The 27,289-nt window shown below is 49.8% G+C and overlaps 1 protein-coding gene and 1 pseudogene across 1 annotated transcript in view; one reads left to right on the top strand and one right to left on the bottom strand.

Moving 5' to 3' along the window:
• Window positions 1–27,289, bottom strand: part of UGGT2 (UDP-glucose glycoprotein glucosyltransferase 2) — a 1,432,652-nt gene that overhangs the window by 1,187,369 nt on the left and 217,994 nt on the right. The gene's annotated exons all lie outside the window — the stretch shown is intronic.
• LOC147697941 (protein BTG2 pseudogene) lies at window positions 9–474 on the top strand (annotated as a pseudogene).

The following is a 27,289-nucleotide window of genomic DNA, read 5'->3' as shown; positions in this document are numbered from 1 at the left end:
GCCCCGTTATGCCGCAGGACCCTGCCGCTGCCTCTACCTAGTCCTCCTATCCCATGGGCACCCGGAGATCACTGCTGCCGCCGGCTTCCTATCCTCGTTGCTTCAGGGTTGAGTGAGCGAGAGCCGACTGCGGGGTTTTGGAGAGGCTGTGGCCGAGGCGCTAGCAGACCACTATAAACATCACTGGTTTCCACTTCCAGAGAAGCCCGCCAAAGGATCCGGATAGTGCTGCATTTGCATCAAACACGGTAAGGTGAGGAGTCTGATCGGCCTTATCAGCCAACAGCTCTTCACGCTGCGGCCCCTTATTGGTTCGGGTAGGACAGTTCCATCTGTGTGCATTGAGGTGGCAGCCCTACCCCCCTGTTCCCACAACCCCCTCTTCCACCTACCTTCCTGTTACTGACTTGTAAGAAGATGATGATGGGGCGCAGGAGCCTGTCCAAAAACTACATGGTGACTGCAGCTAGCTAACACCTCCATGGTTGTGTGCACGCCAGGGGGTGAGGTGGGCCGTCACCTATATTCTAAAGAGCAAGTCACTGGAATAGAGCAACACCCAAAAGCAAGCGGGCAGAGGAGTGTGTATAGCCTGAAGCTAAATGAACCGGATGCGTTTGGTTAATGTAAGGGAGGGGGGGCGACGTAGCAGGGTGAATATTGCACTTCAAAGACAAGCCTGGCCTGACCAAGGACCCACTGAGTCCCTATTATTGGGGCCCAGTCTCTGCCTGTTTACTATGGCTTGTGACCATTTACCATATCCTCCCAGTACTACTCTGCCTCTGTTTGTAGGGTTTTGAATATTTATATATAGCACTTTCGGCCTTGCATTTCAACTTCACTGTGCCCCTGCCCCTCTCCCGTTTTGTGCTGTTGACGACAATTGTATTTGTTGCCCATGCTGTTCGAGCTCCGGGAGCCCCAGAATTCAGTTAATTCCACACCCGAAGTACCAACAGATGCACCAACCGCTGCTATTGGAGCCAGATTAGAACTCCCTTTCACACCAGATGTGTGACACAGAATTGCCATGTTGGGCAATTCCCCTCACAAATGGGCGACATATTTCCCATTTGCGGGAGAAACTGCTCAATTGGCCAGTGCCGAGTATTTTAGTGGATATAATTAAGCTCGTTGTGCGCATTTCTTTTAAGCTGCCGCGGCGCTGCAGTTTCTTTCTTGAGCTGCCAGGCTTGCTTACTTGCGAAGTGTAAAAGGACACACTCACTGGATAATTAATAGGTCAAGAGGTTGTCCAGATTACACCACGTTGGTAAAGCGGGGACGTGAGCTTGGATTAAAAGGCGCATTTTGGGACTCAACAAAATGTTCCCTTTGCATAACACATTTGATTTCCTGTGCAGCTGCGCCAATTTAATAGTGCTACTTTAGAAATAAATGAATGTGACAGTCCATGTGTAAATGTAACTGGCGCTCGTGTAAAGCGCTCCAATACCTTCAGGTCGAGTTAGCGCTATATAAAACCGCAAAAAAAATGCCATTTTTTTATTAGCACTTAAGGTCTTATGCAAGCTTATTCAGGCCATATTAAAATTCCCCTTGTTCCATAGGGTGAAAAAAAAGAATGTCCTGCTTTTTTTATTCAAGAACCAAACGCTACTTTAAAGTGCGTTCGTGCGCACTACCAACAGTGCAAGTGGCTGTGGGCACAGGCCATCTGCTTGGTGCATGGATACCCCTTGGGAAGCAAGACATTCTTTCCCTCCTTTATTGTGCCCCAAGGTGAGACAACCGCACAGGGGTCTGCATGAGGGACATTTCTGCAAACCACACCGCCCACGGGTATTTCCACAATATCTCTGCACACAGCAGCAGAAAAGGGGAAACTTGACCCGGGCGAGAACAGGCAGCGCAATGACTCTATTTGCATTTCAAAAGGTTGAAGCAGTTTTTTCCTCACCTTCTTATCTGCAACTCAGTGGTGTGGTGAACCCCCCACCCCCCTCCCCCGCCCCCCTGCTCTGTCAGCTGGAAGAGGGAGCGAGGGTGCTACTGGGCCCCACTCAGCATGTCAATTTCAAAATAAAGCGCAATTAATTTTACAGTGTTTGAAGTGTAGTGAAGTGTTTGTGTGCCCCAAATAACTAAAATGTTAGGGGGGCCCAAGTTAGCTTCTAAGGGTAGAGCAGAACTACATAGTGGAGCAGGAACTCACTGCTACCTGTTTGCAACTTCTCACTCTAGCCGAGACTGGACTTGCTGCCTTGAGGCATTCTCATTGTTCAGACATCTTTGACTTGTGTTTGATTAAAAATAATCATTAAAACTGCTTTATTCATCAGAATAACGTATCCACGTCCAGTAGACTAGTCAAGTCTTAAAATGACTTGACTAGTGAAATAGTGGTGAGGAAGATATGAAGGGTGCCATTAAAGAAGAAGAGAAAATGCTGATTTCACTTGGCAGCAGTACAACAATCTGGTGGTTTGTTCAGTTGGTATGTGCTAGTTTATACAAATATGCAGAGCTCTGCCAATGAACACAACTAGATCACTCTGACTGTCCTTGTGTGAAACCGGGGGGCCTCCATTTAAATACTCATAGTCTGTGAAAGAGAACCTAACTAGTTAAAAATTGGCTTCCATGCTTAAATTGTGTGATCTTAGACAAATATTTTATTTCACCAAAACTAACTTTTTCTTCATAATCAAGAGAAGCACTTTCAAATGCATGCATTCAGAATACGAGCTGTACAAAACCCCGTTTTTGAATTAATATAGACTACAATGTTGCTCTATATTCTGGTCACATATAGTGGTCTCATCTGCTGTGCCTCTTGGTTCACTAATGGCACTGTCATCAGTGCGTTACATAGTCCATTCTTCAAGAATGTCAAGACTGATGGTGCGGGCAAATCGATCATGAGGGTTCCGTTTTCTCCTTCTACAGATAGATACATACTTTAGTGAGATTCTAGATCCTTGGCAGGGCATGATGCTTCTGTCTGTCTGTAGGCAAGCCACAGGGTGTTAATTTTTCTGTTGTAATGTAATGTAGTCTTGTAAAGCGCACTGCTGCCCTGAGGCGTCGTGGCGCTGTAGACCGCTGGTGAACCCGTCCTAGCTATCCCTGTGAGATGGTCCCCTCTGTTGTAACTTGTATTTCTATACGATTTCTATATGTTTGGATAAATGGGATAATATTGCTTGTCAAGTTTTTCTTAGCATTATTATTGCAAAGCATTTAATAGTTTACTAATTTTAATAAAACAAAAATATATTACGTTTCTCTGTCAGCCCTTATGTTTGATGTATGGACGGACGGGAGTAGGTGGGACAAGTAGATTTTACAGGACATGTAGATCACAGTGGCATTTTGTCCCTTGGACTAGTAGATTATTTTGAAAATTCCACACCCCTGTATGTGGATTACTTTTTACAGAAATTTGTACAAGGTTGGCATTCATACATCAGGGATACAACTGATTTTTTAAACAAACTTGCAGATTTAGACAAGGATTTTCAAAGCAACTGGATTCTATGTACTATCGACGTGGTAGCGCTCTACACGTCTATCCCCCATATGGCAGGTATAGAGTCAGTGGAATGGGCCCTTTACAAATGGAAGAACTACAGACAGAAAAGATTTTGATATTACAACTTTTGCAATTTTGTTTGCAAAACAGGTATTTCGAGTGGAATAATAGGCATTACGGTCAGTTAGCAGGTACAAGTCGGGGGCACCTGCGTATGCAAATGTCTTTATGGCACAATTTGAAGCAGACAACTTAATGAATACAGAACAATGGAAAAACATCAAAATGTATTGTCGATTCATCGATGATATATTTTTGATATGGCAAGCAACGCAAGAGGAAATTGATTATACATTTAAACACCCTAAATCCTAGGATACAATTCACTCATAAAATTGATCATCAAACTATGTATTTCCTAAACGTGAGAATTTTCAAAACTCAGAGTGGGTTTCAAACCCAACTGTTCACTAAACCAACAGATCGGAATAACGCTCTGGCTTACACAAGTTTTCACCCAAGTAGTCTAATCAGAAAATCTACCATACTCGCAATTGATACGAATTAAACGGATTTGTTCAGACCCCCAGGTTGGTCAGACTATAATGGAGATACACCTAACTAAATACAAGGACAGGGGATACCCAATGGAGGTGTTGAACTAAAGCAAGTACAGAGCCTTGAAAATAAACAGACAGCAATTACTTCAAACAAAAATAAAGGTATGAAGCAACAAAATGGTTTTTGTGTCCAAATACGCAACACAATCCACAGCAATCAAAAGGATCATAAACCAGAGATGGGAACTATACTAGCAAACGAACCAGACTTTAAGGGCATATTCCAAGAGCCACCATTGCATGCATATACCAGAGGTAGGAACTTAAAGGAACTTCTTAAAAAGCCCAATATCAGTCACAAGGAGACCATCAACAAGGGAACATCACGGTGTCAAAATTGCACACATTGCAATAATGTGATCACTGGAAATTCATTTAACCACCCTAAACTGGTAAAGCAATTAAATTAAGACACACAAGTGATTGCAACACACAAAATGTGATATATGGAATCAAATGTCCTTGTGGCAAGATGTACGTGGGAAAAACTGAGCGTAAACTCAAGATCAGAATCACAGAGCATAAAAGCAAAATCAGAAATCAGTCTCTAACATCACCACTGGCCACCCATTTGAAGGATCAGAATCATTCTATCTCACAGCTTCGGTTTTTGATTATAGAAAGGGTGGAATCTAGACAAGGCATTGACATGAGGCTGAAACTTTTGCAGCGAGAATTATACTGGATAAAAAATCTGAATACAATGAAGCCAGCAGGTCTTAATGATAGATATGATTTATTGTGTCATTTATGAATCAGTTTTGCGATAGCGATTGAATAAATAGTGTGTAATGACATAGAACTTTCACCATTTGCAGTAAATAGGCAGCCAGGGTCCAATTAGACCTTTCTATAAGTTCAATATACATATAGTCAGACCGTGCAATTATATGTGATGAAGGGGATTGTATAATGATCTCATGAATGTCTTTAGCTTGAACAAATGAACATGCTTGTATTATCCACAGACTGGAATATCATCATTGATTTGGGTAAATATGTCTATGTCAGAAACCTTTTTATGGAAATACCCACACTTCATAGAACATTTACTTTGTGATCAGTAAGCGCACTTGTATACATTACCACTAACACAACTACACTTGATTTTAGTAGATATACATTCAGGACCCACTTACATCCGATATAGATATATATCGGCAATATACATATTGGTAACACACATTTTAATATCATATTACTCGATCCGGCAACCGTCACAAAACACACACATATCTTCAGACATCTTGTTTATTATCATCCATCATTATTCATAGCCCACTCTACAGGACCATTCTCCTTTTATAATCGATAACTTGAGCACTAGTACATATTCCACATCATTCTAAGATGGCGACGCCGGAACACCAGTTATGTTCCACCGTCTACGAACAGTCCGTCGTTTGTGGCCACCAAGCGAGACGCCGTCTTGACATGATTATTGCAAAGGAAGGCTAATCTTCCGTACTCGCGACCACGGAGAATTCGAATACAGACGTGGAGATATAGACTTTAGGTAAGCCGCAAAAATCCCGTTTCTATTTGCAAACAGGGTATACTGTGTGCATAATCATATGCCGAATATCGGGCAAAAGTGGTCTCGGGTAGTATTTCTATCAGACCCTGCTTTAAAATGTTTTTTTGAAAACGAATGGTAGCGCAGTGTAACTCAATCATAATGCGGACCCTTGTATCTTTCCGCAGATCACATAATCCGATTTACTACAGGTACGACATTTGGATTCTTATCTTCATTCATGCGGAATTCATTCCGTAAACCCAAGCTTGCATTTAACACAACCATATGCGTTTTCTCGTTGATATTCAGGTTAGAGACAGAAAGCATCAGTCACAGGTAGGACGTTCAGTCTCTACCGAGACAGCTAAGCACTATGATCTAAGTGTTTTTAAACTTTTACATTATGAGTATATAGCGTGAAATTATTTACGTGTTTCTCTTTAAAGCACATACGTTGTCACACCCCAGCATTGTATCAGTAAGATATTTATACACTACAAACATGTTCTTTCCCTGTACCATGAGTGAGGAATACACTATATTCAGTTTGACATAAATATATTACAGATTCAACACGCAAAACCTTACCAACGACAAGGTATGATTACACATGGCTAGTTTGAACACATAAGTGAGCATCCATGAGCAAATCAAACAATCATTATAATTTTATTTCTTTTTTTATAGTGATGCCCCTGAGGAAGGCACCAATTGGGTGCCGAAATGCATCGGACGTGCGATCAAGAAGTGTTATGTGTTAAATAACTTGTTGTGAATTATCAATAGGAAATGTGATAATTAGGATACAAAACTTGTGTTTATCCAATGAAAAGTGACTGTTAAATAACGTGATTTGAAAACATGAATTTTTTGGATACGATAATAATGGAATAAATGAATGTAAAGCAATTGATTTAGTTTTGATTACATTGACAAAAACATAAGGTGTGGTTTAACACCAAGTGAACAGTGCGTGACTGGATTGACCCTTTGGTTGATCTAAACTTACCAGCCCCCGGCCAAGCCATATCTAAGTAATGGTACTGCACAGAGGAATCAGCCTAGCTAGAGGGGAGACGGAGGGTTGGAGCCTTCTAATATAAAGGAGGGGAACACAAATAGTAATTTTTCTCTGAGGCGTCTGTCACCTACTGCTCAAACTGAGTCGCAAACCCAAATGGCTTATGAGGTACAGCACCACCAACCTCATCAGAGCAATGGGACCCCCCTACTGCAACCAGTCACTATCATAAACGACCCAGTTAATAATACTCGCCCAACATTACAGGACCAGAAGGGGAGGGTCACTTATTTGAATAAACAAAGCCTGTCAGGGGGTTCTTACTAAACCTTATCAGTCTTTGTACCTCCCTAAGGCCTCAGAGCCTCTTGTCATGATTTTGGCCAATGGCCCAGCCTTAGGAAAAGATCAGTTGGAAAGCACTATTCAACTGCTAAACAAATCTCCTCACTGGCTTTCCCTTCAAGTCCCTAGAGGGGTGACTGGGGCTGTCCCACTCGCAAAACAGATCAATATGGCGAGAAGGGTGGCGTGGTTGGCCCAACAAGTGGAGAAGTGTGGCTCAGGGGTTAGAGGCGGCAGACCTGGAGCTTGAGTTCGGTCCGGGACCAGGGTTCAATTCCCCGCCTCGGCGGGTCTTGGGCTCAAAAATTCCGCGGACTCGTTAATTCTCGCTCCGGTGCCTTCTCAGCTCACGGGTTCACACTCTGCGACTCTGGGCAATAGCTTGCTTAATCTCCACAACGGCCCCTCGCGGCGGGATGCCTGGCTTTCACCTTGTGGATACCCTTCCAGGGCTATCTCACAGGGGAATACCAGGACGGGTTCCCTATGCAAGCGCCGAGATGCCCCAGGGTAATCGCGCGCTATATAAGACTTCATACTTTACTTTACTTTACAAATAAATCAATGGACGGGGATTGTGTTATCCTGAATTTCAACAATCATTAAAGCCCTAGAATCCTCGTGGAGTACCTGCAGGGGGATTTACATATGGATACCCAGATAAAAGTTTTCCTGTATGGGTTTTTATTTTCTAGACACTCCCCAACACAAATTATCAAGTGGACATCACAGGGGGGCAGGGTGGGGGGAGGGGGGACGACCAATAAAAACTGCTGTCCCAATGGGGGGACCTAGAGAGTTGGCCACCTATAATAGATTTGCCCCCCTAGTGACCTGGAACAGTGTGCTTGACTGAAGTCACTGTTATATAGAGAGCAGCAAGGGTCACACGCTTCTCTCTCTAATGATAGCCAATCAAGTAAATTAGGGCCCGGTGATGGCATACATACAATAAAGATCCCCCATTTAGGTGGGAGGGTTACAATATGGCGTCTGATGCAGGAGAGGCATTTGAGGGACCAGAAAGGGATCAACCTGGAAATAGAGTGATATGTAAAGGGTTATCTGGTCAACATAATTGGGAAGAGTTTGTTTTAGCAACCTGGAATGTGAACAAGTTGAAAAATAAGGCCAAGAACACTGACTGGGTTAACTTTATCTCCTGCTACGATTTTGCATACTTTCAGGAAACCTGGTGTGTAAATTCTATACATATTGATGGTTTTTCTTCCCATTTCCTTCCAGCAACCGGCTCGAAATCAGGCCGAGCACAGGGGGGCTTGCAGATACTCATTTCCAATAAAATACCAATAATGGCTAAAAAAAGTTGTATTCGTGGAGCCCCATGCCCATATTTTATGGCTAAGCAAGAAGGGAGGGTAAGACCTTATCTTAGTACATTTTTATAATAATATTTTCGCTCTAAACTTATTAATGTTATTGGACTTGCCCCTTCTGGCAGTTGCACCCCTAAACTTTTTGCTTTGTGTGGTGACCCAGTGCTAGTGATTTTTGGCTTCTGCGCACTTTCACTGTGTCACAGTGGAAAGTGCGTGCGCACTCTGAGTGCGTGTGGTGAGATTGGCTTGCCCTCCCATAGGAATGCATGGGGAATGTATGTGTCCATGTTAGTTCCAGGTGCGAGTTTGGTATGTGCAGACTCGTGTGATTAAATGCTGCGCAATGATGTATGCGAAGTGATTGTGTCTAGTGTGGAAGTGCCACTTCTAGAAGTTGGCATGTTTGTGTAATTTGTGTCTGGCGTGTGATTGTCTGGAGCTGGCTGGTGAGCCTGGCTCCAGGAGTCAGGATGGGTCTTCCCCAGTGGTGAGTGTTGAGATTAGCATGCTGATGTGAGGGAGGAGTGCACCTTGGACCTGAATGGGGCTGGGCTTTCCCCATACAATGCTGGCTCCGCCCCCTGTGGTGCGTCTAACAACCCTAGCCTGACTAGTGAATAGTGAGAGGGGCTCAGCACATCACAGTGCTCCAAAACCAGCTGCAACTGGTTTTCCCCCACCCTGCACCCAGACAAAGGATTTACCTGTATAAAAAGGGGCTGTGTCCCCAGAAGTGTTGTTCTCTGTTCCTGATCCTGACTGGAGGGGGGAGCCTGCTGCTTCTGGGCGCCAGGAGGACCGCCACTAGGACTGCCTTCCTGCCTGGAGGGCCAGTGAGCTGGCCCCTGGGCCCAGCCTTTGCCCCCCTGTCTTCTTCATTCCTGGTTATACTTTGGCCCTGGACTTTTGGGACTGCTGGGGGCCTGCAGCGCAGAGAGGCTGAGTAGGAATCCCCCTTTCGTTTGGTAAATTTGCGGCGTGGGTGCCCACCCCGCTCAGCCTTCCGCTTATTGCCCCTTTTATTTGCCGTACAGTACGGGTGCCACCCAGTTTCATTTATTTTATCTCGAGGGAGCCTACCCCTCGGATAGTGACTCCCCACCTGCAAGTGCCTGACGGGCCGCCGTGCTCCCCGCAGCGACCCGGAAGTGCTTGCCCCCGAAATCGGAAGCGGACGGGAGCCTACCCCGCGCTCCGGTGAAGAGAGGAGGCTGGGACTGAGCAGGTGAGGTCCGCGGGGCTCCCGTGAACTGTAGAGCCCAGCCTGCTGCCCAGTCCCACCTGACACCGGCGGGGGAAGAAGAAGGAGGGCGGGAGCCCACCCCGCCTCCACGGGACCCAGAGTGCTGCCGGCTCCCCACGGGAGCGAGGGGAAGCATCCTGGAGCAGGAGGAGCCGGCGAGGAGAGGTGAAGTTCGCGGGGCTCCCGTGTGGAAGGAGAGCCCCGCACCCTGCCTGACCCGGCCAGCACCTCGAAGAGACGAACCTGCGTGCTCCGCTGGTGAGTGGGGCCCGGTGAGAATCTTTGGGAGGAGGGCGTTGGGGCACATTGCCGGTGCCCGCCCCTCCCCTCCTTGGCACGAAGACCTGCATTTTCCTGAGCCTGAGACGCTCCAACGATTAGGGGGCAGTTTGGTCAGTCAGAGCTCCAAGGCTCCCACGGGGCAAGTTGTTTCTTTTTCAAGCCCACTAGGGCTCCTGAATTCCAGAGGGTAGAGCGGCCCCGGCTGGCAGCGGGCCGCCCCCCCCCCACCCTGGGCACACCGTTGTCGAGCCTGAAAGGCTCAAGGGGGAAGATTGTTTCTTGAGAGCCCACGAGAGGCCCTTGGGCATTTCTACAGAGCCCACGAGGCTCCTAGCCCACATTGTTGCTTGAGCCCACGAGGCTCCACCGGGGGCATTCTTTCCTCAGAGCCCACGAGGCTCCTACATCCCGGGATTCAGTTAGAGTGGTAGAGCGGCCCCGGTTGGCAGCGGGCCACTCCCCCCACACTGGGCATTCTTTCTTCGGAGCACCGAGGCTCCCACCTTGCCCCACAGTTGTTCTTGAGCCCAGCGAGGCTCACGGGCCAAAAGTGTTTTGGTGGCCAGAGCCCACGAGGCTCCACCGTGTTGGTCCCATCATCTCTACAGCTGCCCAACACTTAGTGGGCAGCTGCTCCGTTTAGGCCCCCCTGACATTGGGACACAGGGTGTTTCAGCCCCAGAGAGGCCAGCTGGCCTGGGGACAGTCACAGGTTGTGGCCTATGTGATTTCTGCGCAATTGTTCTTTGCTGCACCTCTGAATGTGTTTTTATACGTCATGTGCTTTTCCCTACACCGCTGAATGTATGTTTGTGCATCATGTGTTTATCCATACACCTCTGAATGTTGTGATGCATCATGTGTAATGTTCTTATGCCTATACCCCTAAATGTATTGTGATACTTAGGTGGTTGTTCTTTCTAGTACAGGTGTTGCTAGTGAGGTCCTGGTTCCTTGCGTAATATTCTCCTAAGGTGGTTAGGGTTGCGTAGGTGGTACTTACCCGTTACCAGTGATTACTGGTTGTGCGCTACATTTTCTATTTTTGTGCTACAGTGATTATTATTCTATGGTCTACAAAGTGCTAATGTGCTAATGTGTTTGGTACAATACAAAGGCTATTTTTATACATAAACACAAGGATTCTATCAATGTGTGATGGTGACTGATTTTTATTTATTTTTATAAAATATAGGTGTGGTATTTGGCTCTCTCTTAGGTATGGCAAGACGAGGGCACTATGTGCTTTTAAAATACGCCTCACACACTAAGAATCCCACTAAGAGTCTCTTATACTTTGTGCTTTTTTGTGGGAAAAGATTGGTTTAGGTATCTGAAGACCCCCACTGTTTAGGATCTTCCAGTTCTTGGTGATAAATTTTTGTCACTTGGTTCGAGCTCGTGTTGTAAGTGGTTACACAGATGGGTCTCTGTTCTTCCTCCTTTGGTACCTTCTCCTCAAGAAGACTTTCTCAAAACTTGCACTCACATATTTAGGTCCCTACACCTCACTGATATCACCCACACTGCACCAACACATAGCCTTCTGTCACAATAACTAGTGCTCCCGCGTAGTTCGTAGGTTGTAGCACGCCCCGTCCCGTAGAGGGACGGGAAGACCCCTGTTAGAACTGGCTATTTCTGGTAGGCTAAGGCTGACGCCAAAGCCAGGCAGAAACCACCATTCTAGTCAGGGCAAGGAAGTCACACGCCAAGATAACCCCTGCTCACCCCCTTGGTAGCTTGGCTCAAGCAGTAAGGCTAAACTCGGAGGCAATGTGTAAAGCATTTGCGCCAGCGCACAACAGCAACAACATACTAGGCACACCACAAAAAGAGACTCCACACCAGGTTATTATAAAAATAACTTTTGTATTTTAAAAACATATCAGATAAAATCACACATATACATTGTGCCAACTGGCACAGGCAATATTCACAGGGATTATGTACACCAGACAGGGCCACATGGGCGCCTGTCAGAATCAGATATAGTACTTCTAGATAAAATGTAGAATATAAAATCACTTCTAGAATAAAGAATAAATGTAACATAAAATAATAATCAAAGATAACAACCAGTAACCACTGGTAACAGGAACCAGGACCTTACTAGGACCACCTGTACTAGAAAAAGAAGAACCACCTAAGTATCACACAGCATTTAGGGGTCTAAGAAAGAATACATTACTCATGATGTAATAAACCTACATTCAGAGGAGTAGAAAAGACAACCACCTAAGTATCACTCAGCGTGTAGGGGTCTAGGAAAAGAACACGTTACCCATGATGCAATAACTTACATTCAGAGGAGTAATAAGGACAACCACCTAAGAATAAACACATTTAGGGGTATCAACCAGAACACCTTACCCATGATGCATGAACACATTCAGAGGAGTAATAAAGAGAAACACATGATGCAATAAACATTAAGAGGTGTTAAGAATAGAGCACATGATGCATAAACCTACACATTCAGAGGTGCCAGAACAGAAGTCAATAGCGCAAACAAAACACACAGTAGGCAATTACTATTAAAAGCATAGAAATCACATTGCGCATGACTTACATAAGCCACCACCTGTGGCAGTCCCTAGACCAACTGGCCTTGTGGGGCAAAGATGCCCTGAGTCCAATGTCAGGGTGCGCTGCCATGCAGCGCCAGTCACAGAGTACAAAAAGCCTAAACGTGGCAGCTGCCCACAAAGTGCTGGGCAACTGGAGAATCAACAAAACTGCGCCAGCTGAGCCACACAGGCTCCGTCACCAACACTGTGGCCAACCGTTGGAGCCCTCAGGCTCTGCAGACAATGCCCCCTCGAGCCTTCTCATGGCTCTGGACAACGTTGGGGCGACCCGCTGCCAACTGGGGCCGCCCTGACTCTGTGCCTTTTCGACAAAAGGGCCCTCGGGGCTCGTAAATCAAAAGAAATGGCCCCCTAGAGCCTCTCTGGACTCATACATGTTGGGGCGACCCACTGCCAAGCGGGGCCGCCCAAAGCGCCATCGCTCCGTTGGAGTCCCTCACGGGGGACTCTGCACAAATATTGCCCCCGGGTTGTGGGAGCCTCCAGAGGCTCTCAATCACGTTGGGGCGGCCCACTGCCAACCGGGGCCGCCCTTGTGGCTTCCCACATCGAGCGCGAGCTCGCGCTACTGTGGGGGGTGGGGCGGACACCGACAATGTGTCCCGACGCCCCTCCCCTGCTCTGCCCCACTCCGCCCGGCCCCAGCCCAGACTCACCGGACCTCAGGGGCGGCTCCTCCGGGCGGCGGCTCTCTTCTTCTGGCCAGCGCGGGGCTCCTCTTCCACCACTGAGCCCCGCCGGCCCGCTCCGACGCTCTCGGCCGCTCTCCTCTCGCTGCCGGCGGCCAATCACAGCGCGGCAATGGGGCGGGACTTCCTCTCAACCCGGAAATCCCGCCTATGGTCAGGCACAACGCTGCCTGACTTCCTGTGTGGTCATTTCTGGCGCGGCTCGGGCCGCGGCGGTGATTACGGGGGCAAAACGAGGGCTGGGCACCCTCGAAAGTAAAATAAAATAGTTAAGCGAGGTAGGCACTCGCAAAGGGCGCCATAGTCTGGGTGGCACCCGCAAATCAGATAAGAGTGCACACGAAGCACTCGGACAGTCACAGGGCAGGAGCGCTTCCCCCCACGGGATAACCACAGCGCTCTGCCATCAATCAGGATAAGAAAGCGCCCACGAGGCGCTGGGGAGCCCAGAAAGCACCAAAAACACCCCAGACTAGCCTCTTGCCTCTGCTGATGTAACGTAGCTGGAGACCCTATTGAATTGCTGCCTCTTCGTATGTATAGCAGTAGTAATCCCCAGCCGTGGGTATGAACCAGCAGGCCACAGAACCGTTCATGCAAAGTCCAGGACATCCATCTGTAGGTACACATGGGGGCAGCAATGACACCAAGGAGATATCTATGGCCTAAAGGTCATGTTTAGACACCCCAGAGGCACTACTTAAATGCACGTTTATCCCCCGACCAGCCAGAAGTGGCACCATCAGGGGGATCAGCATTAGGTGGCTGCTATTTGACGTATGTAATGGAAAGCAATGTCTTCATCATGAAGGGAGGCCGTCTACTCAGTTTGTTGCTAATACAGCAGAGCTCTTCCTAACAGACTCTGCTGTATCGGGTCTGATGCGAAGCCCTGTCTGAGGACTGTGTGATGTGTATACCCCAAATCATGCCTCCACGTCTTTATTGCAAAGAGGGGTCGCTCCCTGGCTCAGGGTGATTATGCTTGTTACGATGCGTGCCACAATACACAGAAATCAGGAGCTGCACTCGGACTTCACTGCCTAAGTGCTTTCCAATCATTTTTTCCGACCACCATCTTAAGGTCAGACATCAAGAGAGGGGCCTCATGAGAAATGCATTCTAGTCGTGTGTCATGTAGATGAAAGGTCCCTGGGCCCCACATCGGGTGAGAGATGCCCCCATCCAGCCAGGACGTCAGTATAGGGGCTGCAGGGGCTTCCAATTAGAGGGTGCCCTTTCTTAATCCCTCTGCGCTGACTGCAATCTTGAAATCACTCGACACCGCAACACGAATTACCCTCACATAGGGGGGAGAAGGATCCGGCAGCATGGGGGAGAATGAACAGGACAGAGAAGCCCTTGAGACACACCAGCACACCGTGGAACCAACAGGCACTCCAAACAGGCCATCTGTGTGCTATATGACCCCCCCTCCCCCACCCCCAAATAAAAAACAAATAAACTCACCGTCCGGAGACTCCGTCCCGCCGTCCTGGTTTCAAGTCCTGCAGCACGTCATCCGGAAGGCGGCGCGGCAGGCAGCCTCCCTCCCCTCCACCGCCGCGTTTTTGATTGGTGCGGCCGGCTGCCCCAGGCTACGTCATTTTCTCTCTGTATGCTGCTGCTGCAGCATACAGAGAGAACAGGGAGAGTGAGTGGGTGGTGTTACTCAAGGGCAGGGGGGAGTGGCTTGGGGGGGTGGCTTTCCCACTGTTGTTAAAACTGTCTGTTTGGGCTGCCCAAACAGTCAGTATTAACAACAGTGGGCAAGCCACTCCCCCAAGCCACTCCCCCCTGCCCTCGAGTAACGCCGCCCACTGTGAACTAAAACCAGGAAGTTCTGCTTTCTCGCCGTGCAAGAAGGCAGAAACAAATGGTAGTTATATTATTACGGCTATAATTAACTAACATTTGTTTCTGCCTTCTCGCAAAACGAGAAAGCAGCGGGGCCAGCGCCCAAACGCCCCCATGGGGGAACCGCCACTGATTTTTATACATAACCTTGTGTGGAGTTTCCTTTGTGGTGGGCCTTGGGTGTTTTTGCTGGGTGCCCGCGCAAACACTTAACTACATTGCCTCCGGGATAAGCCTTACTGCTCGTGCCACGTTGCCTAGAGGGTGAGTAGGAGTTATCTTTGGAGTGTAACTCCCTTGCCCTGACTAGAGCAGTGGTTTCTGGCTGACTTTGGCGCAAGCCTCAGCCAACTGGAAATCCCATATCTAACAAATGTGGTAACAGCCCTTGATTGGCAACTAGAAACTTTTTTAGCAACAATTAGTACCGTTTATGTCCTACTATGGACAGGAGACTTTAATATACAGGTATGTAATGCCTCAAACCCCCAGACATGCTGCCCTATTTGTCGTGACAGAAACAAAATTGACCACTTTTGCCATAATGAGTATGGGGAAGACTTAAATCAGATGTTATCCAAATATGATCTCCTCTTACTTAGGGAAGGCTGCGGCTAAGACGGGGTTGTATTCCCAACCTTTTTAGGGCGAAATATGTACTTGGCTATTGACCACATATTAGTGTCTACCTCTGATATATTAAGTTGTGGAACCCCCATGGCTGTCCCCTACATTCTGAGTGACCACAACCTACAGGCTTTACCTTTGTTCTTTTGGGGCACAAAGGGGTAAGCTTTTTCCATAGCAGACAATATTACCCCATTTAGGAAGAATGGAACTAGAATAAAGTAGGACACTGAAGCAAATAATTATATATAACCAGGGTGAAATTGCCTATTGCCTTCAGTTCGATATTTCCACAATTGTAATAATAAGTAATTTTATCTGCATTACTATATATATTAAAGGACTTTTAATTAGGCAACCCGGTAACGTAGCTAAAAACAAGAAGGGGTGGTTTGACAATACCTGCACCAAAGCACTCCAGGTGCTCAAATATGCACTATCTGAAACATCGCGAGATGCATTGGTGATCAAATCCCTAAGACAAAAATATAAAATAGCTCTAGTGACTAGGAAAAAGGTACTACAGAAAGAAGCATGGGATAACCTGATAACCTCAACTGAAACAGGGAACAGCAAACTCTTTTGGGACACAGTAAACACCCCTTTTAGTAAAAATTATGATGTACCAGAGTTTGGTTCATTTATCCCGGCAGAAAAATGGGTGGCACACTTCTCTGGAATTTTTAACAACACCGAGGAGATAGTGGGGGGATTAGATAGGGATGCTCATGAAGAGAGGATTTGTATCTTAGATATCATGTGTGCAGAGGTCCTACTAGCAATTCAGGAGAGTGCTGGGGGGCAGGCACCAGGTCCTGATGGAGTCCCAGTTGACGTCTATAAATCGATCCAGAACTATGGGGACCTATTCAATTCAGCAGTAAAAGAAAAAACACCACAAACATGGGGTGAGTCTATTATTGTCCTGATATACTAAAGGGGGACAAAACTGACCCAAAAATTATCGCCCGATTTCCCTCTTGGATACCTTTTTAAAAGTCATAAGTAGGGTTTTACTTAAAAGGTTGGAGGAATGGGCTAAAGAGCACCGCATACTAATGCCTGTGCAGTGTGGGTTCCGGAAATGTCTAGGGATAATTGAACAGTGCTTTAATCTGGAGCTACTCATCGGCAAATACACTAAGGTCATGACAGGCTCCTTTTATTTATGATTTGCCGATTTGAGTAGTGCCTTCGATTTAGTGGCCCACAACTTATTATGGCAAACCTTTATCGACTTGGGAGCACCTTGGGCAATTGTTAACTCCTCTCACGATTATATGAAAAACTAACTAGCGTGGTTCGTTTTGGCCCCCAGGCAGAATGTACCCCTACATTTAAAGTGGGACAGGGTTTACGACAAGGATGTGTTTTAGCCCCAATTTTATTCTCCCTTTTTATTAATGAGGTTGATACTTATCTATGGAAAATTCAAGTTGATGTACCCAGGGTGGCTGGTCGTCCGATACCTGTATTATTATATGCGGACAGCGCAGTACTGTTGGCAAGGACCCCAGTAGGCCTCCAAAGATTGATGGATGGTTTCTTAGGTTTTATGGAACAACGGAGGATGGTAATCAATAAATCAAAACTTTTACCATGCTAAGTGGACCTAAAAAGAAACCTTGTAAAACCTTTCATATAGATGGTACCCCAATTTTTACAATTAACTCTTTCTCCTACCTTGGTATACTGTTTTCAGACAACAGTACATGGTCCCAACATATCATAAATACAAAAGTTAGAATGAATAGGACCAACCAAGGGATTTTTTAATTTGCGGCCAATTGGGCAATCAACCAATTAAGGAGATGGTTACCATTTATAAAGCTAAAGGAGTAAGTACTGCTATCTATGGGGTAGGACTTTGGTGCCACACAAATAGCATTGCTTTACAAACTGAAGAAAATTGCTTTATAAAACGTGTGTTGTCTTTACCATCCTCTGTATCGAACACCATCGCACATCATGAGGTAGAGCTGCTATTTTTAGAGGATCTTGATGGCAGGACCCTTATTATTATGGGCACACAACTGGAAACATGAAGAAACAGCTTTTACCAGATCCATCATTTTAGATTGCTTAAACCTGGATGATGCTCTGAAAATCTCCTGGTTGTCTTCTATTAACACTACACTGGGGAATGTGTTTAATATGTCTGTATGGTTGGACCCTTAAAAAATATTAACTATTAAAAATAAAGAACCTAAGGCCTCCTTTCTGTCATTTAGACAAAAACGTAGAGCAAAAATGGAACTGAGTAAACCAACTGTGGCTCTGTACAAAACATACGTGTTAGAAGAGGGAATCAATGGTTACCTGTTGCATGTGACTCATGCACAGCATTAGTTTCTTTTATTGAGGCTGAGATGTGGTATTGTACACTATTGTGTCGTTTTCCCAAAAAAGAAGTAACGTCCTTTAAATAAGGTACCCTGCCAGTGTGATAATAAGAATAAACAAAGCATGCTGCACTTTATATGGTTCTGCTAATTTTATTGTAATTTTAAGAATTTTTACCTGAAGCCCTTGTTTGTTAACCGTGGAATCAGGTCCCATAAATTGGTTATGAAATTTCTTGTAAGTTTAGAGGATCCTTTGACATGTTATAACACTGCCCTGTTTATTTTAAAATCAATTACAGCAAGGGAAAGCATTGTGCTATATACTAGTAATGGATGACAACAATGTCTCTCTTTTAACCCCTTCGCCGAGGGGGTAATTCCCCCACCGCGTGGGGGAGGGGCAGGGGCTGCGGCGCCACAGTACTAGTGCTGAGCACAGCTGAGGCACAGTGGAGCTGTGCTCATGACGAGCTGGACTAGTCAGGACTCCGTCCACTGCTTCAGAACGCCCGCACAGGTGGGGAATTCGCCACGTGGGAGTGCCGTTGCCGTTATGACGAGCCCAGATCGTCATGAGCACAGCTCCACTGTCCCTCATGACGAGCTGGGCTCGTCATAAGTATGGATGCGGTTAATATGTGCCAATTTTTATGTATTATATTGTCTGTGCTTTTATGGCTGTTTTTTAATAGTCCTGAAGGATCATCGGGAGACAGTGGACTTGAATGAATGCATTCAGGTTGAAACTGCAGACACCAGGATTAGTATACCCCATAAGTTATATGAAGTAACACTCCAGATGGAGGGGGACATAACTAGAAAAATAAGAGCACTCTTTTGGGAGAAGCTCTCTAAGGGCTATGACATTCTTCTAGCTGAACAATACTGGCCACCTGAATTTGTCAGGGAGTGCACACATGGCGAAGAGATAATTATGCCAGCCTTCTCTAATCACATTCCAATTCATAAAAAATATACATATGCCAGAAAATGGGCAGTAGCCCAATTTCCAGCATTATATAAAAATCACTCAGGATGGGATGAGGATTCTCCTCACCATAAAATCCAGTTAAAAAACCAGCGCACTGCACAAAGGCAGTACCGGTTAAGCAAGAAGCTAAAAAACAGGTCAGGGAGTGTTGGACGTGGCCCATCTGGCAGGTCCGCCCCTGAAGTTTTTATGGTATATGTAACCTGGGGATGGTGATTCCCCCTCTGAGTGAGTGTGAGGAGAGAGCGACCTACCCTTCCATAGGAATACATGGGGAATGGATGAGTCCTCGGTAGTTCCCGGTGCGTAGGGTGTGCAGGGTCAAGTCTGGTATGTATGAACTCGTGAGATTGAATGCTGCGCAACGGTATATGAGGTATGAGTGTGTCTAGTGTAGAAGTCCCCCTTTTGGAAGTTGGCATATTTGTGGAATATGTGCCTGGCGTATGATTGGCCGGGGCTGGCTGGTGAACCTGGCTCCCAGGATCTGGGAGGGTCTGCCCCGGTGGTGAATGGAGTGTTTAGCATACTGATGTGAGGGGAGGAGTGAGCGTGGGCCTGCTTGTGGATTGACTGTCTGGTTTGAGTGTCATGAATGAGGCTGGGTTTTCCCCAGACAATGCTGGCTCCACCCCCTGGGGTGCGGCTGATGTTCCTAGCCTGGCCAGTGTAAAGAATCCCCCCATAACCAGTTCCAGCTGGTTCTCCCCCTGCCTGCCCCTTAAGACCAAGAATGTGTGTATAAAAAGGGTGCTGTGACACTCTGGACTTGTTCTTGTTCTCAACTTGAATCTACCAGGGGCTGCTGCTGCTTGGGCTCAGGGTTGGCTTGCCTCCCTGAGCCCTGCCCTACTCCTGGACTGCTGATGGCCTTTTCCCTGCCAGGAGCTGCTGTGCTCCCCCTGAGTTCCTGGACTCTTTGCTGGACCTTGCTGTCTCTCTGACCTGTGGTGCTTAAGGACGCTGTATTCCCGCTACCTGCACTGGGAGCGCTGGTTCGGACCGGCGAGCGCGTGGGAGCATGTCATCTTGACCTAGCGCTTGGGGTAGCGCCTTATTCTTCTTTCCCCGACGGTCCATGCCGCTACTTGCTGATCATACCCCCCTGACAGGTGCCTACCCTGCACAGGGACTCTGCACTGTGGCCATTGAGTGCCCACCTCGATTTCCGTCCCTTCTACCCGAACCGGTGCCCACCCGGCATTGCTCCGAGATCGTCACCGCCGCTGCCGGATCCGCCTGTGAGGCACGGCGCCCGCCTCCCGATCCAGGGCCGCGCTGCCATTGGCGGCCCCGGAGAAAGCAGGCTGCATGCTCATTGGTCCCGGCCGCCGGGACTCCGGCGACGTCATTGCTGGGCTGCGCAGGGATTGGCCCGGCCCGGAGGGCTTCCCCAGGCGCCCCCGGCAGTCTATCGATCTTCCCGAGGAAGGAGCGCTGCCATCGACGCACTAAGGAGCCTAGAGGAGAGGAGCTGAGACCCCGTAGAGCCGCCGCCTCTAACAGCCGGTGAGTGCGGACGCTCCTCTGCCCGGGGGAGTGCTGTGGGTCCGCGAGGCCTCCTCCCTGGGTCCCAGAGTCCGGGAAGGACTCCCACGATGCTCCGCATTCGGCTCCTCCTTCCTTGAGCCCCAGAGAGGCTCCCTCTTGGCCCCCCTCATCTCCGAGCCCGGCGAGGCTCCCCCTTGGGCCCCCTTTACCTCCGAGCCCGGCGAGGCTCCCCCTTGGGCCCCCTTTACCTCCGAGCCCGGCGAGGCTCCCCCTTTGGCCCCCTTCATCTCTCGAGCCCGGCGAGGCTCCCCCTTGGGCCCCCTTTACCTCCGAGCCCGGCGAGGCTCCCCCTTGGGCCCCCTTTACCTCCGAGCCCGGCGAGGCTCCCCCTTTGGCCCCCTTCATCTCTCGAGCCCGGCGAGGATCCGCCTTGGGCCCCCTTCATCTCTCGAGCCCGGCGAGGCTCCACCTTCGGCCCCTCACTCTCCTGAGGCCCGTGAGGCCTCCCACGAAGCTGAGTCCCCCGGGAGGGACTCCGCCTGCCCCACCAGTGGTCTGAGCCCTGCGAGGCTCCACCTGTGGCCCCCCTCAACCCCAGAGCCCGAGAGGCTCCACCGTGTCATTACCCCCAGAGCCCCGAGAGGCTCCACCGTGCCAATGCCCCCTCGTTCTCGAGCCCGAGTGGCTCCACCAGTTGGCACCCTTTGTCCCCAGGGCCGGCGAGGCTCACACGATGTCCCTCAGTTGCCCAGCACTTAGTGGGCAACTGCTACGTTTAGGTTTGCCCCGGGCTCCATGCCATGAACATCGAGACTCCTGGGCCCCTTGCCCCAGAAAGGCCCGCTGGCCTGTGGATGGCTATGGACTACGACTAAGGTGATCCCTACAAGTATTCTATGTTGCACCTCTACGGGTGCTCCTGTATGTTGTGTACCTTGTCCTACTCCCCCCCCCCCTGAATACCAGATGTCCCCGGTATGTGATTCCTGGCAGTGGTCCCTTGGCCCTGTGCTGTACCTTCTTCCCTGTAGCCCCTGCCCGTGCCCCTGGCACCTTGTACAATGTGTGTTCCTATGTGTCCTGCTTAATACAAAGACTATTTTCATATATATATTTGGTGTGGAGTTCCTTTTGTGGGAGGCCGGGGATGTTGTTGTTGGTGGGTGCGTGCGCAAATGCTTCACATGTCCTCCAAGATAGGCCTGGCTGCCCGCGCCGCGTTACCTAGAGGGCGAGCAGGGGTCGACTTTTCATAGGAGTGGCGGTCGCTGACTGGCTGTGGCGCAAGCCCTGGCCGGCCGGGGATCCCATTTCCTACACTGGTGGCTAGCGGTGGGATCCGGACTTGTGTTTGCGCAGTACCACAACGATAACTGGCCTCCCTACAAAACTCTGTATTGTAAATGGTCGCAAAGAAAGGAGATTATTGTTTTAAGAGTTTACGTAAATGTCCGTTCTGTGAAAGATGTGTTCTGGTTAGGTGGCCCTAGCTAGGGAGGGTAGATCAACTCCCTAGTACAATGTGTTTTCTGGACTCACCGGAAGGGTGGGATCCAGTGGTGGCAGCATAATTATGTTCAATGTATATGGTCCCTGTCCCTTCCTTGGAATAATGGTACCTGTGCCACATAGGGTCAGGTCAGGTTGCTAAAAATGTCTGTGAAAAATGTTAAAGATTGTTAGAAATACCCGTCCTGTGGAAAGTTTTAAGGGTTACTTAAATATCTGTTCTGTAGAAAAAAATGTACATGTATACTGAGAGTTAGGTGTCCCTAGCTTGGGAGGGTAAATCATCTCCCTAGTGTAATATGGTTTTCTGGATTCACCAGAAGGGTGGGATCCCGTGGTGGTTGCAAAATTGTGTTCAAATATGTATGGTCCTTGTCCCTGCCCTAGAGTAATGGTACCTGTGCCCCGAGGGTCAGGTTGAGGAATCAGGGGCGGTGGAAAACTGTCCTACCAGTCTAGGGAACGGTATGTGCATGAATGTTGAGGTATGCCGAGTAATGGAGTATAAAGTTCTCTGGGATGGGGAGCTTGCTGAATCAACGTTAATCTTGTCCTTCCTTACCCCGATGAATGTGTTGGAAGCATCATGGGTTCCGTGCACCGCTGAATGTGTTTGATGCGTCAGGTGTCCCCCCCCTTTTGCCCTGCTAATTGTGTTTGATGCATCATGCGTTCCGTACCCCGCTGAATGTGGTTTAGGCGTCAGGTGTCGCCCTGGCTGAATTTATGTTAAGTTGTATCCCGGACAAGGAAGACCTGCTGGCGCTGCCGCGGCTTGCCTTGGGGAGAGCTGAACCTTGAGACCGGCTGGCGCTGCTGCAGCTCGTTTTGTTAAAGTTATGGTAGTTGTATCCCGGACAAGGAAGACCTGCTGGCTCGGCCGCGGCTTGCCTTGGGGAGAGCTGAACCTTGAGACCGGCTGGCGCTGCTGCAGCTCGTTTTGTTAAAGTTATGGTAGTTGTATCCCGGACAAGGAAGACCTGCTGGCTCGGCCGCGGCTTGCCTTGGGGAGAGCTGAACCTTGAGACCAGCTAGTGCTGCCGCGGCTCGTTTTGTTGAATTTATGTTAGTTGTATCCCAGACAAGGAAGACCTGCTGGCGCGGCTGCGGCTTGCCTTGGGGAGAGCTGAACGCTTAGTTCCCAGGTGGAAGACCAGTGGAGGGAAGAAGTTCCAAGACTGATAGGAAAGTGTGTTCTGAGGGTGTTTCTCCTGGGAGAACGCGGAACCTCAGAAGTAGAGGTAGGGTGGGGCATTCTTGCCCGTGACCTCTGGCAAGCCTGAGGGTGTGGACCCTAGGTGGAAGGAACAGTGGTAGTCGTGGCTACCCTGAGAAAGGGAGTGGAGAAGGGCTATTGTGGGCCCGGGGTTACCACCCCCCACTTCGGATTCGTAGGGACCAGTGGTATCTGGGTGGCCTAGGGCCTGGTCCTAGTCACGGACAACTAAGGCGTGCCAGTGGGGTAGCCTGGTTGGGCCTATGTCTTTATTATTTTTTTATTTTTCTTAATTTTTAGCCTGTGTGTGTCTATCGGTCCAGGTAGGCGTCGAACTGGAGGGTGGCTCGGTAGCGCGGGCCACGTCCATGTTCTATCGCCCTGCAGCAGGGAAGTCCATCACGGTAGTGATTGGTCTACCCTGCGTTTGGGCTGGGAGGGGCATGTGTTGGACGTGGCCCATCTGGCAGGTCCGCCCCTGAAGTTTTTATGGTATATGTAACCTGGGGATGGTGATTCCCCCTCTGTGTGAGTGTGAGGAGAGAGCGACCTACCCTTCCATAGGAATACATGGGGAATGGATGAGTCCTCGGTAGTTCCCGGTGCGTAGGGTGTGCAGGGTCAAGTCTGGTATGTATGAACTCGTGAGATTGAATGCTGCGCAACGGTATATGAGGTATGAGTGTGTCTAGTGTAGAAGTCCTCCTTTTGGAAGTTGGCATATTTGTGGAATATGTGCCTGGCATATGATTGGCCGGGGCTGGCTGGTGAACCTGGCTCCCAGGATCTGGGAGGGTCTGCCCCGGTGGTGAATGGAGTGTTTAGCATACTGATGTGAGGGGAGGAGTGAGCCTGGGTCTGCTTGTGGATTGACTGTCTGGTTTGAGTGTCATGAATGAGGCTGGGTTTTCCCCAGACAATGCTGGTCCACCCCCTGGGGTGCGGCTGATGTTCCTAGCCTGGCCAGTGTAAAGAATCCCCCCATAACCAGTTCCAGCTGGTTCTCCCCCTGCCTGCCCCTTCAGACCAAGAATGTGTGTATAAAAAGGGTGCTGTGACACTCTGGACGTGTTCTTGTTCTCAACTTGAATCTACCAGGGGCTGCTGCTGCTTGGGCTCAGGGTTGGCTTGCCTCCCTGAGCCCTGCCCTACTCCTGGACTGCTGATGGCCTTTTCCCTGCCAGGAGCTGCTGTGCTCCCCCTGAGTTCCTGGACTCTTTGCTGGACCTTGCTGTCTCTCTGACCTGTGGTGCTTAAGGACGCTGTATTCCCGCTACCTGCACTGGGAGCGCTGGTTCGGACCGGCGAGCGCGTGGGAGCATGTCATCTTGACCTAGCGCTTGGGGTAGCGCCTTATTCTTCTTTCCCCGACGGTCCATGCCGCTACTTGCTGATCATACCCCCCTGACAGGTGCCTACCCTGCACAGGGACTCTGCACTGTGGCCATTGAGTGCCCACCTCGATTTCCGTCCCTTCTACCCGAACCGGTGCCCACCCGGCATTGCTCCGAGATCGTCACCGCCGCTGCCGGATCCGCCTGTGAGGCACGGCGCCCGCCTCCCTATCCAGGGCCGCGCTGCCATTGGCGGCCCCGGAGAAAGCAGGCTGCATGCTCATTGGTCCCGGCCGCCGGGACTCCGGCGACGTCATTGCTGGGCTGCGCAGGGATTGGCCCGGCCCGGAGGGCTTCCCCAGGCGCCCCCGGCAGTCTATCGATCTTCCCGAGGAAGGAGCGCTGCCATCAACGCACCAAGGAGCCTAGAGGAGAGGAGCTGAGACCCCGTAGAGCCGCCGCCTCTAACAGCCGGTGAGTGCGGACGCTCCTCTGCCCGGGGGAGTGCTGTGGGTCCGCGAGGCCTCCTCCCTGGGTCCCAGAGTCCGGGAAGGACTCCCACGATGCTCCGCATTCGGCTCCTCCTCCCTTGAGCCCCAGAGAGGCTCCCTCTTGGCCCCCCTCATCTCCGAGCCCGGCGAGGCTCCCCCTTGGGCCCCCTTTACCTCCGAGCCCGGCGAGGCTCCCCCTTGGGCCCCCTTTACCTCCGAGCCCGGCGAGGCTCCCCCTTTGGCCCCCCTTCATCTCTCGAGCCCGGCGAGGCTCCCCCTTGGGCCCCCTTTACCTCCGAGCCCGGCGAGGCTCCCCCTTGGGCCCCCTTTACATCCGAGCCCGGCGAGGCTCCCCCTTTGGCCCCCTTCATCTCTCGAGCCCGGCGAGGCTCCGCCTTGGGCCCCCTTCATCTCTCGAGCCCGGCGAGGCTCCACCTTTGGCCCCTCACTCTCCTGAGGCCCGTGAGGCCTCCCACGAAGCCGAGTCCCCGGGGAGGGACTCTGCCTGCCCCACCAGTGGTCTGAGCCCTGCGAGGCTCCACCTGTGGCCCCCCTCAACCCCAGAGCCCGAGAGGCTCCACCGTGTCATTACCCCCAGAGCCCCGAGAGGCTCCACCGTGCCAATGCCCCCTCGTTCTCGAGCCCGAGTGGCTCCACCAGTTGGCACCCTTTGTCCCCAGGGCCGGCGAGGCTCACACGATGTCCCTCAGTTGCCCAGCACTTAGTGGGCAACTGCTACGTTTAGGTTTGCCCCGGGCTCCCTGCCATGAACATCGAGACACCTGGGCCCCTTGCCCCAGAAAGGCCCGCTGGCCTGTGGATGGCTATGGACTAAGACTAAGGTGATCCCTACAAGTATTCTATGTTGCACCTCTACGGGTGCTCCTGTATGTTGTGTACCTTGTCCTACTCCCCCCCCCCTGAATACCAGATGTCCCCGGTATGTGATTCCTGGCAGTGGTCCCTTGGCCCTGTGCTGTACCTTCTTCCCTGTAGCCCCTGCCCGTGCCCCTGGCACCTTGTACAATGTGTGTTCCTATGTGTCCTGCTTAATACAAAGACTATTTTCATACATATATTTGGTGTGGAGTTCCTTTTGTGGGAGGCCGGGGATGTTGTTGTTGGTGGGTGCGTGCGCAAATGCTTCACATGTCCTCCGAGATAGGCCTGACTGCCCGCGCTGCGTTACCTAGAGGGCGAGCAGGGGTCGACTTTTCATAGGAGTGGCGGTCGCTGACTGGCTGTGGCGCAAGCCCTGGCCGGCCGGGGATCCCATTTCCTACAGGGAGATTTTAAATCAACTTGAATACCAAGGGGTGATTGAAACATGCACCTCATCTATGAACAATCCTTTCCTGTATCCAAACCAGACAATTCATATCGTCTAGTATTGGATTACAGACACTTAAACTCTTGTTGCAAAACATTTGCAGTACAAAACTCACACAGTGTAGCACTGATGAATAACATCGTGCGCAAAAAATAGAAAACGACATTAGATATTTCAAATGGATTTTTCTATCAAAATATTGCACCAGAAAGCAGGCATTTGATCGCTTTCTCAATATTGGGGACGCAGGAGGAGGAGCTACGCGGGCATCCAAGATGGTCGCGTAAGCAGAGGGCTCTCGGGACCCGCGCCGCCCTCCTGCAACTATCCTTGAAATATCCTGGTTTTTATTAAGGGCTTTTGAAGATCTACTCTTGCGGACTTCAATATTCTTTCCAGAATTGAAATTGGATGTCGGGAACCGATTTTGCCTCAACTCCAACTTTCTGGCCTGCCCCTGTTAGGGACCGGGGACTCTGCTGCTCTGGTGGGCCGAGGAGTAAGTCAACAACAACGGCTCTAGGGACATCCTCCCGGCCGGCCGCATTGTCGCTTTCAGTTACGATTTCTCCTCGACCCCTCGATTGACTGTTCTGAGAGTGATTCGGCTCTCAAGTTGGTGTGGCTTCGACCCGCTGTGCTGTCCTGCCATATCCCTCGACTCACATTTCTACAGTGTTGGCCTGAAATTCTGCTTTGGTATCTCAATAACATCGGCCATTTCACCAGGTCCAGAGGGCCCCTTCGGGGCGCAGCTTCCAATATGGCTTCCAAATGGCTGCTGTGGTGAATGCCGGCGGCCGTGATCCTGCTGCTGGTGCACTCGAGCAGGATCATGGCCGCCGGCATTCACCACGGCATTATCCCAAAACCCGCGGATCAGTTACGGAGTTGACCGCATCGCGGCGACGACCATCAAGCCCTCCCCGTCCAACTATATCTCGAACCC

This window comes from Lissotriton vulgaris, chromosome 8 (assembly GCF_964263255.1).
Source record: "Lissotriton vulgaris chromosome 8, aLisVul1.2, whole genome shotgun sequence".
NCBI classification, from domain to species: Eukaryota; Metazoa; Chordata; class Amphibia; order Caudata; family Salamandridae; genus Lissotriton; species Lissotriton vulgaris.
The sequence above is the reverse complement of the archived record's forward strand: the minus strand, read 5'-3'. Positions and strand labels throughout refer to the sequence as shown.